The sequence below is a fragment of the Falco peregrinus genome, chromosome 8 (assembly GCF_023634155.1).
Source record: "Falco peregrinus isolate bFalPer1 chromosome 8, bFalPer1.pri, whole genome shotgun sequence".
Taxonomy (NCBI): Eukaryota; Metazoa; Chordata; class Aves; order Falconiformes; family Falconidae; genus Falco; species Falco peregrinus.
The window spans coordinates 56,933,194-56,949,316 of NC_073728.1; the positions used below are offsets into that span (position 1 = coordinate 56,933,194).

Consider the following 16,123-nt stretch of genomic DNA (forward strand, 5'->3'; position numbering starts at 1 on the left):
CCCTGGTGCAGTTAACTCCATGGTCACACAAATATTTGTACTGGCATAAAGGCAGGCATGGTATTTGGGTAAGAATAAGTGACTGGGGGCAAAGGAGGGCGAAGTACAGGTTTAGTGATTGAAGTACGCCCTTAGCATGTGGTTTCGCAAGCAGGTTGAGAAGCTCTGAGATTATTCTTCCACCACTAAAAGAGAATGTCCTGCTTTTAGACCTGGCCATTCACTGTCTTTGCCTTCCTTATGCTGCTGTTGTGTAGTTCAGTATTTGCTTGTGCTATGTTGCTGAAAGAGCTGAGAAAAACCCTGTTTTTATGGTTTATAACTGGTTTAGCAGTGTGCTGCATGAGCAGCTGCTTGTGGCACCACAAGCACTTGTGTTGATAGGGGCATGAGCAGCTGCTTGTGGCACCACAAGCACTTGTGTTGATAGGGGAAAGGACGGGAAGATAGCCTGGCACTCTTGTTCGATGATGATATGTTTTATCATAACTTTATTATTTGAAACTGCACTTAGTGGATTGTTAGCTGCTAAACTGCTCTAAAAGTTAACAGTTTAATGTTCTAAGTTTAAATTTAAGGTTGCTCTTCTGTATTGTTTATCACTACTTCAAGCTCCCGAGCTAACCTTTCTGTGTTTGTATCATGTTGTGATGGGGGATATGCATCTATTTCTGGTTCCACTCTCAGGGCCCAAATTTGGGATAAAGAATATAAATTGAAATGTAGTTGTGTTCCTTGTATGGTGCTGGTTTGAATGATTCAGGCTGGAAGTGATGTCAGGATCCAGCAGATCTTCATATGAGATGCTTTCAATTAAATTTAAAAGTGCAGGTAATTATATTAGGAATACTGGTGGTATATATTTCAGTTATCACAAAGTGATGGGAATGGTATTCTGTGTAGACTGTAATTAAGTAGATTAAATTTTTCTGAACGTTTGGTTTGCCACTAAAAATTAATGTGACAAAATAAGTATTATTAGTGTGTATTTATGTATTTTAAGGAAACTACCTCAAAGCTGTTGTACTCTTCCTTTCTCTCATCCGCATAGTGTGTCCTATCCTAACCAGTTACGTATTGACTGCATGCTTAATAGATATTAACTGGTTCATTTGGGATACAATTAGAAATATTAGTGTATGTTCAACTTGTTTAATGAGACTGACCTGCATTTTTTTTAATCTGTTGTAATAATAATGAGACCTATTGGGAGTTAGGGAATACATTTTTTTTTTCCTCTGCTCCATTCTGAGTGGTAATAATAAATGTTTTTCTTGTTGGTTGCTCTCCCCGTCCTGTCAAGCTGTTTAGAAGCATTCTAATGAGACTGTTCAATGTTTCCTCTCAAGACATAACTTTATATTTGGTAAACAAATACATCCCAATGATTCTTGGGAGGTGTGTGTTTTGTGTTCTATGAGATTACTCAGCTGAACGTTTTTCTAAGGCCATTTTGAATGTAAAGAGAAGAAAAAGGCTTTTGATAACATTAAATAATTTTACTGGAGTTGCAGTGAGTGAATGTATCTTCTGAAAAACAGATTACATTCTTGATATCTTACATCTGCAAATAGAGCCAATACCTTAATGATTACTGTCACTTCTAATTATTCTTTGTTTTGATGATTACTTAATTATTTTAACTATTCTTCCATATGATCATGCAAAGAGAGGTGGGGAAAAAAAGCCCTCTGTTCAGATGTGTTTGTCTAAATGAGTTAACTTCTATCACAGTGGCTTATCTCTCCTTGCCACCAAACAGATGATTGCATTTGAGACAGCTTGAAAATTTAGTGCTGACAGACTTCTAATTAGAAAGTGAAGTTTCTTAGCCATTAAACTTCCAGTGTCGGTTTTTTGTTAATTACATGGTAACTGTAACTTCTGTGGCTGCAGGCATTAGATCATAAAAATCCAGTAATCTTAACCATTAGTGAGTAAATAAATAAGTAGTTCCTGTATTGAACAATAGTGAAATTGTTTGTTGTAAATACATAGTGTAATTTGAAATTATCATCTATTTGTGGACAGGAACTAGAAACTGGGGCTTCAAGGCAAATGAAACCTCTCTTGTTACCTTTTTAGGAGGTAAGAGTTACTTGATCTCCTGGAGGAACCAGTTTAACAAATGATACCTATGAAAGGAGAGGAAACATTGTTGTCCTTCACAAATAAACGTGGCTTGGCATTTTGAAAGTTAATTTGTATGTAATTTGCCAGAGTCATTCTGCAAAAGAACGCTTGCTTTGAGTGAAAATCCATGTTTATGAACTTGTGGGGTTTTAGTTTACCAAGCTACCTTTTTTATTTAATGTGAGATACCAATCTGAAAAATTTAATGAAATAATGAATGTTACTATAACATTGAAATCATAATACTTGTTCTGAATGGTGTATTCTTACTGCTTATGCCCATTTTTGGACAGTCTGCTGTGAACTCTGCCATTAACTACTAGCCAAAGTTAATTTGTCCAACTGCTTAATACAGTAGTAGAAGGATTTCTAGGTTATGACCTGCCTTCATAGAAAATGGTGTAATACCTGTTTTCTTTTGTTATTCAAATATAGTCTGTTTAGGATTATGGTGGATGCTTTTTATTCTTGGATACCTTGTACCAGGAAAGAAACATAGTAATTAAGGTTTATTAAAGAATAAACAATCTGAAGTAGGAAAAGATTATATATTTTTTTAATGCATTATACATCATAGGCACTGGAAATACGTAACTAATACAAGGGAAAGCTAACTTTTTGTCAGTCAAGCTTACATATATTTTTTGAGAAGGTAGTGCCATCCTCCCTGACCAGCTAGCACTGAGTGGCTGGCAGGGATGTCAAGACCCTGAGAGCTTTAGGACCATTTTGGGCAGTTCAGAGCAGAGCATCTCTCCATCCTTTTGTTCTGCTTTTCTGTGGTGAGATGCATTTTTTTTTTGGTTAACTTACTGGCTGCAGTATAATAAGCTAAAAACTAAGTAATTGTGCTATTCCTTGGAACTGCGTTTGACTTAAATTCTATGTGTAAGTGTTTTTTTTTCCCCAGTGTGTCTTGGAACAGTGATGTTTGCTTTTCTCATGCGCTTTTTTTCTTTTTCCTTTTAGTAATTTTTCTGGCATGGTTTAGTAAGAAACTTTAAATTTTGTCTTTATAAAGAAGTGCTTGAAATCAAAGATTTTTTTTTTTTATAGCAAAAAAAAGACTAAAGCATCATATCCCAGTAATAGTCCTAGAAGACACAGTAAATAGTAATAAAGCTTGACAGGACAAGAGGTAATGGGCACAGATTAAAACACATCAAATCACATCTGGACAGAAGAAAACGCTTTTTTTATTACTATGAAGGTGGTCAGACAGGTTGCTTGGAACTGCTGCGGGGGCTCCATCCCTGGTGATATTCAGAACCTGTCTGCACGTGGTCCTAGGCAACCTGCTCCTACTGAGCCTGCTTGAGCAGAGCGGGTGGGCTGGGATTACCCAGCCTCAGCTGTTCTCTGGCTCTGACTCGACTCTCTGGAACTGTAAGACTCTTTACAGAATACTAAAATGAAGATCAGCTAGAATATATCAAATGAAAGTGGACTAAGAAGGTATGATGGCCCTGTATTTCAGTTTCAAACCAGTCAGTTTTGGTGGGGAAAAAAACACTTTTATGGTATTTCTGCCAGCAGAAATAGTAGTGACACAATGTGCATTGTGCAGCCCTCCTATAGTATTTTGTTATTGTTTCATGTGCCATGAGCCTTATCTATAATTCTTGTATCAGTAAACTATGTTGATGTGCTTTTGATTATATATGGAGTGCTTATCCCATGTAATAAGGTGTTAGAGAAAGAAATAGTGGGGAAACGGCTGATTGTCAGAACTGGTTGTCAGCATAACTTTGTTATGATTATACTAAATTAGCTTGATCAGATGAAAACTAATGGGAGGAAAGCCTTCAGTTTGTGAAGGGTAAAATAGTTCTTGTGGGTCTATTGTATGAGGTGTACATCTGTTACAAAGGGTATCTGTCTTGGTGTAAGACAGATTTTAAAAGACTGAAGAATAAGGTGGAACCTGGAATATTTTTTTCAGAAGATTTTGAATAAATCTGTTCTGTCAGTGTCCCATTTTAAAACAGTGTGGTTAGCAGGACTCTGTTATAGGCCAAGCACAAAATAACACAGGCACGACTGAAGATGAGCAATACACTGAAGAAAACTTTTTCAGACCAAATTAACAAGCAAACTGTGTCAACCAGTCAGTCCCAATGAGCTGAAAATTCAGGACTAAAGGCGTGAGGGCAGAACAAGAACAGGAAGAGGACTGTATTGCTTGATATCCTCCCACCCCATGTGGGTGGCAGAGAGGTGATGTGGGCAGGAAATGTGATAGCGGTGGGTGATTTCATGTATCCTATGTAGGTTAGATACACATTGCATCAGCGTATTATACTGAGAACAGTACAAATTTGGATGATGAGTGATTGGTTCACCAAAGAGCTAGTGAAAAAAAAGTGGTAAGCCTTGACTTGATTCTGAGCCATGCATTGATTCTGGTTCAGGATACTGCTTTCAGTGCCACTCTGTAATAGTGAACTTAAAAGTACTTGGATTAGAAGCCTTTTTGTGAGCAAGAGAGGTGATGTGGAGATAACAAAAATACTGTATTGGTGGCCCATAATGATACTTATCGCTTCTCGAAGATGGTGATGAAACAAACATCATTGGTAAAGAGGAGGGTTAAGGAAATAAATCAAAGCGGAAACATGTTTCAGAAAGCTGAAATGTCCATTTGAAGAACATGTAAAGTTCAGAGTTGCTGGTCATTCTCATGTGAAAACAAAAACAAGACAGGTGAGCAAGTTTGAAGAACAACTTGTGAAAGGCATACACCCTAGTTCAAAACAAATTGGAACCAAGTTAGGGCCACTGAATGCTGAAGGAGCACTAGCAAAAGGGGAAGGTATAGCAGGAACTCCCCCTGAATTCTCGGCCCCTAGCTTTAAACTGTTGGATACTCATAGCTTTTTCTGTGGAGTTACTACTACGTAGTTGCCTTTTTTATATGATACAATAGACATCTTTTGACACTGTCGGAGATGACAATACCAAACAGGTTTACCTTTGCACAGTCCCGTAAGTACAAAGTACTCACTGGGAGACTGCGAAGTCTTAATTGTACTTCTGTTTATAAGATGTTGAATTTCTTGTTCTTGTTAGCAAGGTGATGCAAGTAAAGGCTTAGTTTGATAGCTTCCTTCCTAGGAAAAAGGAGATACCCTTAGAGGCACTGAACACAAGTTTCAAGGGCCGTGTGTAGTAAAATCAAGAAATAAGGTTCTTGCATCCAGATATACTCTGTGCGGTCTTACTTATAGACAGCATCTTCCTTAAGTCTGACAGATGTAATGGTCTTTTCTGGATGGAATTTCAGTAATGTGTATGAAAGGAAACACTGCAGGTGCGTTACAGCTACTGAGTGTAGCAGGTATTGTAGCACTGCATGGAATAGGGGAGTAGTTCTTGCTTTTGGCTTCAAATAATAAGCAAGCAAACGGTAAGGAACCAATTTTGATAAGAGAAGCTGGCGAGCTTTTCTGTAGTGACATCAGTATTCATGTTCTGATTTTGTATTAATTCTTTTCAGGAAATAAAAGGCCTGAAATCTGAATGTTGGGTTTTTTTTGCAAACAACAGCAACTATAGAATTAATTCCAGTGTGTCTAGAAGTAAGATCAGCAAATGATAACGCAGTTCACTTTAAAAAAACAAAGATGAAGATAGTAGTCTCAAATGGCCGCCTCTCCTACTGAATACCTCCTGCATAGCAATTCCACTGAAAGACACTTGGATAAATGAAGGAAAACCACTGATTATGAACATGTAATTTGATAAATTTGTGTAAACTGTTGCTTCCTCTTTCTCCTACTCTGAAAAGTGCAGTGCAGCTTCTGCCTCAGTCCTAAGACATTTTCCAGGACACAAGGGTGTATTAAAACAAGAGCTGAAGGTTTTCTTGATTAGTTGCTTTACCTGCTACTTGTACCATTCTTCTAGATTCTGTTGCTGATGAGATGCTCATCTCAGGCTTTTTGAGTTAGTATGTTAACACTTTGCTACCTCACAGATGAAATGTGAAGCTGTACAGAGCCATAGCTATGTAGTTGAAGGTAGAAGGAAGCTGCAAGCCCTTTAAAGCTAGGCTGGGTGTTGGGGATAGAGGACAACTGGTGGTGTAAAAATTGGGCGTTTGACATATATGGTTTACATGCTGTTGGGATCCTGTTGTCTGAGTCTGGTTGCCTTGAGCCTGAAGGAGCAAGGAGAGGAGCTGGCAGGAGCTGGAGCCCTTGGACAGGCTGGAGAAAACGGGTTGTGCTTTCAGAGAGGGACTCCGGACAGATCTGGTAACCATACCTGTACCATGCCTGTGGATCTGGTCAAAGAGCATGTGACGGGTGCTCCTGTTGGGGAGTTACCTTACTCGGGTTTATTCCTCTCAAAAGGATTGCAGAAGATTGATACTGCAAAGTACAGGGGTGCATGGGATGTCACAGTGCCAAAGTGATTATACAGTAGCAGAGAATGATCAGTTTGTGTGTTAAAAGCTTCAGCGCCTGCATTGTTTAAACTTTAATCAGCCCTCCCTAGTGGAACAGCTAGCATGTGTTTATAGAGTAATGCTTAATTTGTAATAAATGTGGAATTAGGGCAATGTTTTAATGGTGCTCGGCTTGCAGTGAAGGGATAGCTGAAACTACAAGGATCATTAAGCGCAGTCCATTAATGTTGGGGGGAGGTGTTTTTTGGCAATATTAAACTCCGTATTACTGCACGTGCCGCCTTCAGTCTACACCAAATACCTTGTCAGTTGACAAATATTTGAAACAATTATTTGAGTAAGGAAAGTCTGGATTATTTAGAATATAGTGTGATTTGTGACGCTGAATACACCATTCATAGGTATAGCAACTACCAGGCAGTGTTCCAGCTTTCCAGAGTGACATCTCTTATCTGTAACTCTTCAGCTAATACACTTCAAGCATATATAGCATCAGGAGGCTTCCTTGACTAGTTGTTGCATTACTGTAAACTCACAACTGGTACATGCTCTTCATGGTGTCAGAAAACCCTGGTATGAACTTTTTGGTAAATGCATTTCACATAAATAGTGAGTGAATAGTTACAAAGAGCACAGAATTGCAGAAGCTTTAGAAGAGAGGGGGACTTATCAAAGGAGTAATGCCTTTTGGGGATCATGCTAAAGCACTAATGACACAGCTCTTTTGATGCTCTGAAAACTTAAGGTTTGTTTTGGGAGTAGGAGAGAGTCTTAAGTACAGAGGCCATTATGCAACATTCTGGAGGGTTTGGAGTGTTGTAACTATTGTGAAGAGTATTCCTTTTACTGTGAGGTTGGTTTTTTGGTGGTTTGGGGTTTTTTTTCTTTCCTCTCCCTATCTTCCTCTTCCATCCAGGGGGTCTCAAAAATGTTTATGGTCAAAAATACGAAGTCTGTGATGCACAAGTGGGTTGAAGTTACACAGCTTCAAAGCTGATTGCTGTCTCATGTTGAGCCTAACTACAACTTGCTTGTCCTCTGAAAACTTTTACCCTTGTATTTATTGTTTTGAAAGCAGGATGACTCTTCGTTCTTCTTGTAGATGCTTCTCTCAACATTTAAAATATTGTGCCCCGATCCTCAAAGCTCACTGACTGGGAGTACTTGAGTCTCTTTATCTGTTGAAGGTTTCTGTAAACACATAAAATACTTGAGCTGTGAGCTTGAATATGGTATCTTAATACTGTGTGCATATAAAGAAGCAGGTAACACTTGATACCTTACTCAGAAGGTGGCTTGTGCAAGACATTATGAACACCTGAAAGGAGCATTATGTTTTCAGGGGAAAGTTAGTCTTGACGTTCTATGAATGTAGTAAAGTACAAAGACACAGTTGATCGGAGGGTGTAAGCTATACTGAAGAATGTTTCAGTCTCTCCCACAGCAGTGTAAATTTTGGTTGTGTGCTATAGTCTGACAGTGTTTATTGGGATTGACTTTTTTGTGCTGGTATATTATTCATATAAAAAGTGCTCTACAGAAAGTGTATTTTTAATTAGATTTCTCTTGTTCTTTGTCCAGCTTCGTTAAACGTTTGTTTTCAGCATAAGTAATGTTAACCTGACTGGACTACAAATATCAAAAAATTGATACAGCTCTTGATGGAAGATATGTTAGTGGCTCTTGCTGAGTCTTGAAGGAGGAAGTGCAATCTGACTGAATTCTGTAAAGAAATATGAAGTCTAAAAAATATTTTTAAAATTGTTGTAGCTTGTTCGTTACAGAAGAAGAAAAACTGAAGTGTAGGGAGCAGAGTAAGTGAGAACTGAGCAAAAAATAAATTTAGTCATGTGATTACAACATACATATGGAAATCTCTTTAGTTCTGCAGTCGCAAAGGGTTATCCAAGTTCTGTAATTCCACTTCTTTTTTGACTATATGGCTGCTATTGTTTCAACATAGCATATTGAACTTTGAAAGTAATTAAATCCACAGGAATAGGAGCTATGAAGCAGTGACTTCAATCTGATATGCCAGATGTATACTTACATGAGTGCAAGGAGACTGAAAACTTGCAAAGGGCAGTAACGGTGTCGCCTTTCTGTCTGAATCAAAACCAGAGTTGCTGTTTTAGCGTGTAACTATCCCACCAAAGTGTCAAATGTTGCCTGAAAGGCAGCTTTTTTCCCGCTTGTTTGTGAAATCCATTTTCATGCTTAATCTTAATCGGATTTGTCACAAGAATGCATTAGGTTTAATTGTACTGTAATTTCAACTAAAAAATGTGACCTGAAAACTAATACTGAAAAACAATGGAAATACTGTTGTGGTGTTCTTACATTGTAAGTTAAAAGGAAGTATTTAAATTCATCCTATTTGCTGGAGTATAGCATTTATTTTTGGCAAGTCACCTTTTTAAAGAAGGTTGAATGAAGTATAATAAGTGAATTGACAGGACTTACTAAGCCTTTAAAATGGAACTGCAGAAGTATATATTTGAAGTGAAGGTAGTCTATCCATTGAAGAACAGAGGATGCTAACTGCAGAATGTTAGGGTGGGTGTTTGGAACAAAAAGATAATCTCATAAAGAATGGGGAAATAAAAAATAGGCCTGGGCTTTAGATGAAGTACTTTATACAGAGGTGGCACAAACCCACAATTGATGGCAAAATCCTCAGTGAGTTGGAGAAGTTATTTACCACCACATATTGCCACTCTACAGTTGTTGACAAATTCAGATATTTAAAGCATCCATGTTAGTATAAACCACAAGGGATTGTTATATATAAGAATACGAAAGATTGATACATACTGCAGGGAATCTGTAGTAAAAGAGATGAAATCAGTCTTAAATCAGCTTGGGGGGGCAGTGTTCATTCATTGCACGAATAGGCTTTGAAACTACCATAATATTACTTGCTTCGTGTTCCCAACATCTGTAAAAACTACTTCAGCTGTAGCACAGCAGTTACAAAAACATTAAGAATATAGCAAAGTGCAATTGGGTAACTTTGAGAGAGAGGGAAACTTTGAAAGGGAAGACTTCAGCAATGTGCAGTGGTGGTTTCTGTGAGTGGGAGATCTTCTGAGTTCTCCAACAGACTTCAATTTAGTTCTTGAAGTCACTGTTCTTTTTGAAAGTGTGTGTGTGGTGGATTTTGGGTTATCTTGTTTATTTGGTAGTCTTTTGTGATTAGAAGTTGTAAGGCACAGGAAATAGCTTTATAGTTCCTTCCTCCCACAAGTCGTAATTCATTTGTGGCCATCAGGATGTTTTTCTTGGCTTATCTCTTTCTGTGCAGTTTGCCTTGCACATCTGCCACGTAAATTATGAAACTGTTAACTTGAAAAGCTGAAAATGTATTTCAGATCCTACTGTACCATAATGAAGATGGTATTGTTGGTCAGAAAGAGCATAATTGCAAGTTGTGTAGAAGGTCTGTAATAATACCCAGTATTCATATACTAAACTGACCGATGTCATATTTGTAATGCTTCTGAGGAGTGGCCTAAAAATAAGTAACTTCAAATGGTCAAGCATAAGCTAATGTTGTGCTGTTACCTCTGTGTAACCTGAGGTATTTCACGAGGCATTTTGGCAGATGGGTACCCATCTGTTTCTGAGTTGATTGTGGACTGCTGGCTTCATATTTGGTATCCATATGTTTCATCTGTAAGTCTCTAAATCTAAGCTGCGTGTTTTATAACAAAAGTGACATTACTGACAGGAGCAAAATGAAAATGCATTAAGTCTGTTACATGTTTTTTAGTTTGTCTTCACCAAGCAAGGAGAGAGACGCTGGCTGAGATTGTACGGGTTCACTGAGGGGAAGAGCAGCACCGTCTTTATTTTGAAGGCAATTAACATCTTTCTCTCGGAATACTTTTTTAGGTACACTGAATGTCTGTTATATTATTTGGGATAATGGATGAGTAATATCTTATCTTTCTGTTTTGTCTATGAACCAGTCTGCATATTGAGCTTTCTAAGGTAGTGACGCAGGGCGGTAAAATCTGGTGCTGAAATGCGTCTTTTGGTTTAACTTTGTCTTAAATCCTTTCAGTTTCTTGAAATGCAGGTTTGCACCAGTGATCAGCTTTAATCCCTCAGAGCCCAAAGGAAACAATACTAACAGAAATATACAAAGGGGCGTCGTGTATTAACTCTGCTTGGGGTGCTGGCCCTGCTTCTTGCCTGGGGTGCTGGCCCCTGTGCTGGTACGGTTTGGGAGGTGTTGCTGTGCACATCGGGATAATTTCTTTTTTAGCTCACCAATTCAAATACTCGGTTGAACGTATTTCATGCCCAGATGGATAAGTATTAAATGATTTTTTTAATTGGCAAAAATGTTTCTGGAAACTAATTAACAATTTCATAGATGCCAAGGTTCCCACACCTGGGAGTGGGGGAGGTGTAGCCTGTGCTCAGACAAGTTGCATAGCTTTTTTATTTACTGTGTACTCTCATTAGTTGAAACTAATTTCTGCACACAGTTTAAAAATGGATCATTTAATATTAAAATAACTTTTTAGCATTCTCAGAAAGCTTTCCATCTATTTCCACTCCTGCTTTACAGGAACCTATTAATCTAGATACTAAAAATAGTGCAGATGTGTGACTCATAGAAGTTGAATGGTGGGGATAAGGTGGTGTGTTCCCTCCCTCCAAAGGCTTCATCTTAAATGCATGGGTGTCTATGCTTGAGGGTCTTAGTATTGTGAAAAGGTTACTGGGGTCTGCCTTATATCTCTACTCCAGATGTTGAATGTTCACTTTGCTCATATTATTTTATAGTGTGTGTGTGTGTGTTCTTTTTTTTTTTTTAAAAAAAATATGGTTGCAGTCTCAAATGTCTAAAAGCAAAGCTACATTATACATATTCGTTCTGCCTTAAGTTGTCAGCCCCTCTACTGGTTTTTGGGAAATTGCTGTTGTGTTTGGATTATATTCCTAAAACGTGCAACACGGATCAGATGATCAATAGGTAGTGGGTCTTACAGTGGAAGACTGCTGGCTTCTCAGCTGAAAGGGAGCAGACAGCCTAACTGTTCAGAGAAAACAAGCTGCTGGAAGACAAAGCCAGCACTTTAACTGTAAGCCAGAGCTTTAGTTCAGCCTCCAGATGTGAGTTACTGCTGCCTTTGTTCAGAGGTTTATGTTGAAGCTACCGCCACACTGGTAACAAACCATCCATACGAGAAAGCACTCTTGTTGTTAATCTGTGTGCCTTTCCATAAAAATCATAGTGATGTTTAGATGGAGATCCGAAAGATGAATAAACAAACCAGCTGTGCATGTTCTTCCTTGTTTAGTTAGAGTTAAGGCAAACTTCCCTTATGCTGTAATTTAATGATTTCTTAACTATTTTTCATATGCCATTTATGGTCCCTCCTGGTTGGACAATGCAATCTATTCTTCCTGAAATCAAAGCAGCACATCATAGGGCTGTGCAAGTGTATTCTTACTGGGTTTTGTCCATGCAGACATCAGAGACTGTTACAGTAACAATCTCCTTTGCTATGTCACCAAGTGGGGTGACAAGATTTTATTCTGAGTCAGTAACATCTGTCATGGACCAAATTTAAAGCTTCCTTTGTTTTATTCACTTTGAAAGTCATAGGAAATGTGGAGATTACTTTATAAAAATAAAAAAGCTGGTAAAAAAATTGCAGAAAGAATGACATAAAAGTATTAGTATATGAGACAGCCTATTGAAAGGAATGTTAAACCCATAGTTATTTAAAAGCTAAAATTATGTCGTGGCTGTTTTGGCACCTTAAATAACAAAGGGTTAAAATACTTGTTTCTTGCAAGACTTTGGTAGGTACCACGCTACATAGTGCTGTATAGTAACAGCTTCTGTTGTCCTCTGTTCATCCAGACCCTTCCCCCTCTAACAGACTAGGTTTTTTCTTTAAAAATAATATAATTTCTTTAGTGTTACTATTTGTTTGAATAGCATTAATGTTCAAACTTTTATGTGTGATAGACATATATGTGTGTAACACTTGCCTTTTTATTTTTTTCTTCTGCACTTAGTCTTTAAACAGATATTTGCAGAATGGTGTCTCATTGGAAACTGTTAATGGTGGTAAAATGTAGAAAGTTTCTCATCTCAGCTTTTAGTATTTTAGTGTTCCCAGTTGTAAAATTAAAAAAAGGAAAACAGAAGGTGCATAATCCAGTGATGTCCTTGGAGTAATAGTTAAAGGCATAATATTATGCACATAGGAGTCCCATGTATACATGATATTGTAATTGGTTTGAAATATACATTGAAAAAAAAATTTAACTGTGTAACCAGGTTTCTTGTTCCTGCTGCTCAGTCCCTCAGCACAGTGGGCAGCTTCCCAGAGGTTTGAGAAATGTTTCTAATTAGGCTTACCCTGTCCAATCCAATACCCTTATCATCACTATAAAGAAACTGTTGTAATGTACCCTCTCTGTGACTTCTGGTTATTTTAGTTTTCACAAGATTAGACATGGCATTTCACAAATCTTCTGTGGATCTCATGTCCAGAATTGTACTGGCTCCTCAGTGACACCACCCACATCAATAGCAGCTCTAATCCTAATGGTGCTTTTAATGGAGTGGTCTGACTCTTGCCCCAGGGCATATTCAAGGCTTTTAAGTTTGTGCAGAAACATCGACTAAGATCTGTTAGGCTTTCTGATTCCTTAATATGTTTTAAAGTAAGTTCCACTTGGGATGGATGGATGGATAGATATTTATTATTCTTGCATTATCTTTAATGTATAAATACCTTCTTTTCTCATGGCACTTATTTTCTCTATTGTAGGTTTCCTATGCATATGCTATTTAAAGGTTTCTGCATGTTTAAGACTGCTGCTATTTGGGCATTAATACGAAATGCAAAGTTTACATGTTGTTTGAAGATCTGAAACTTTGTGAGATCATACTCGACTTCTCTGATGAATGTTTATCTTGGGAATACTTCCTTGAAAAGAACATTGCTCCCAAAATCTAGCAGTGAACTGTAAGCGTCCTTTGTGAATTGTGATTTCATGCACTTGAATGTACTGTTAGGGTGATGAGGGAACAGAACAGCATTGACCATGGAAAAAGTCTGGAAGATACAGGAGATGCCAGGGAGTGTGAAGTAGAAATATCTGTGGTGTTCTTTTGGGAAGATGGTGGGTGTTGAAATATTTACTCTTACTGGTGCCATATGCTGCACCCAAGGTTCTAACAGAAATGTTGAATCAAATGAACAAAGACAAAAAATCTTGCACCTTTTTCTTTAGCAGGTTTTCTGGTAGTGTATGTAAATCATTGTTGTGAAATGTTTGAGGGTTAACTTTAAGAGTTAGGTGGTTAATTTCAGAGTAGAGATTAGTTTAGCAAAATAGGCTCCTTCCATTTCTGTTGCTGACTATGTTCAGAGCCTTGTGTTTCCACTTCCATGTTTCCAAATTGTTCCTGGTTCAAGGGATATGATATAGAGAGATTTACGTGTGGTTTTAGCCCAGTGTAGAACCAGCAGTGATTGATGTGGGATAATTAGTTCAGGCACAACAAAGCTGGTTGTAATGTTACCAGTCAGAAGCTATTACTAGAAGCAGTATAGTTATAGTTGTGTAATACTTTATAGGAGATGATAATCCCCTAACAGATAATTGAGCTGACTTCAGTTACAGCATATGAATCTGTAGAGAGCACCTTGTGGTCCTGAACAATGAAAAAATCTTCATGCTGAAACATTTTGATTTGTGATGTTGTGATTATTTAATTTTTTAATAGAATGTTGGGTGGAAACCCAGTGATTTTACTTTCCTGCATAAAAGTGATTTTTCTGAAGTTTTTTTCTTACTCTGGAAGAGGAAAGCTTTCTCAAGTATTTATTTTGTGGCTATTCTATGGAAGAAAACACTGAAAAAGCATCAATACGTTACTGAGCAGAGTAAACCGCATCTTCACTAATACCGCCCTTCTGAGCATTACTAGTGTGATTCATGTATTGCTATGTAAGTTCAGAAGCCCTAGCAGAGTAGCCAAAACAAACCTATTGTAGCCTTGTACCAGAGTATGTTGAAATTAAACACAAATAGAGGTTTTCTGCAGATATTTATCACTCACTAGTGTTCATGTGTATTTATTGTCCATGTTGTGGGTTACATTTAGTATCTGCTGATAAGGGAGGGGGAAGAAGACAGGACCCCTCTTAAAGCATGCCTTTTTTGTATGGCATCCTGTGAAGTGTTCCTTCAAGTTCCTTACAAGTCTGTAAGGTTTTGTTTTCATGCAAGCCATCCACAAGCTATCTTTCATTTTTGTCTTTTAAGGAATAGTGCTCAGAAGACAGTCTCAGACCTGAGGATTTTAATCCTCTTATGCCTGAAAGCTGAAGTGGTTTTCACACTGTTGCAATGGTAAAGGTTGGAGTGGCAGATTCTCGATAAACTTTTTGGCTGGACCTTGGTAGCCTCTCTGATCCCCTTAGTTTTATATGGGTAGGTACAGAACTTGTCCTGTCTTGCTTGTCTGCTTATTCTTCCTAACACCAACTAAACGTTAGTTTTGCCTCAAATGTACAATTTGAGATATGTGCAATACCTCCTCTTACCCCTCACCTCCCTCTCCTCTCCCTCTTGCTTATTTTGTGGGGTTTTTTAGCACACTATGGGATATGGCACCTGGATCCAGATGACAATTTTCTCAAATTTACAAATGTCAAAATGTAACTTAGAACAAAATTTGAAGCTATTTACAATTGGTCAAATTCTTTGAAAGGTTTTTCTTTGAAGAATGCAGACAAAATTGTGGACAAAGTACTGTTTTTGGGGTACTTAATCTGTGGTACACCTATTAAGTTTATAAAAAGTATGTGAAACTATTTTTTTAAGAGGAATTGTGTCTTATTGTCTGCAGTCAGACATGACTGGATATTTGCAACTATTACTGACTTTTCACTAGCAATATGATGCACCGGGAGGAATTTAGTTTCGGACTTGAGCTACCTGTTCAGTGTTGCTATAAATTGTAGGTGCGAACATTTAAAGTTGAGGATTCTCTTGCAAGAAATTAAAAGCTAACGTTTTCCTCACTGCCACCATTCTTGCTGTTTCACAGAGGAGTGACAGTGCCCTCTTTTGGCTTTTCTGAAGTTTTGTTTTAAAAGAAACAATACTGAAATAATTTTTAAGGGCTACAATAAAGAGTAAAAATCATCTGTTGACACTCATCTGATTTAATAGACTTAAAAGAAATGCAAGACACAAACCGAAGAGAATGCAAAAGTTTGTAATGTTGATGTCAATCCATTTATTTGCTCTGCTGTTATTTTGGATGTAACTTTCCAAATAACACTTGTGTTTAATGCCTTTTTCCGTATCAGAAGTTTCTGTAAATGTGCTTGTCACAGGATTCCAGTTGTTCAAGGTTTCAGTTAATGGTTTGGGGTAAATCCACGTGTAGCCTTGCAGCTGATAGGGTGTTGTACGCACTGACTGGGAAGATGCTTGCTGTCAGTCTTGACTGTTGTATGTCCATTTGTTTGCAAAGCAGCGTGTCCATGCAGTCCGGCACGATTCCCTGGAAGCTGCCCAGTATAAGCT

The 16,123-nt window shown here is 37.9% G+C and overlaps 1 protein-coding gene across 2 annotated transcripts in view; it reads left to right on the forward strand.

Annotated features, from left to right (window-relative positions):
* The window catches only part of CLINT1 (clathrin interactor 1), a 52,716-nt gene that overhangs the window by 8,905 nt on the left and 27,688 nt on the right, over nucleotides 1-16,123 (forward strand). The window contains exon 2 of one of the 2 annotated variants that reach the window (XM_055813237.1): nucleotides 14,852-15,019. The exons of the other annotated variant lie outside the window; for it this stretch is intronic. The gene's annotated coding sequence lies outside the window, so the exon portion shown is untranslated. The remainder of the gene's footprint in view (nucleotides 1-14,851; nucleotides 15,020-16,123) is intronic. 2 annotated transcript variants of the gene reach the window in all.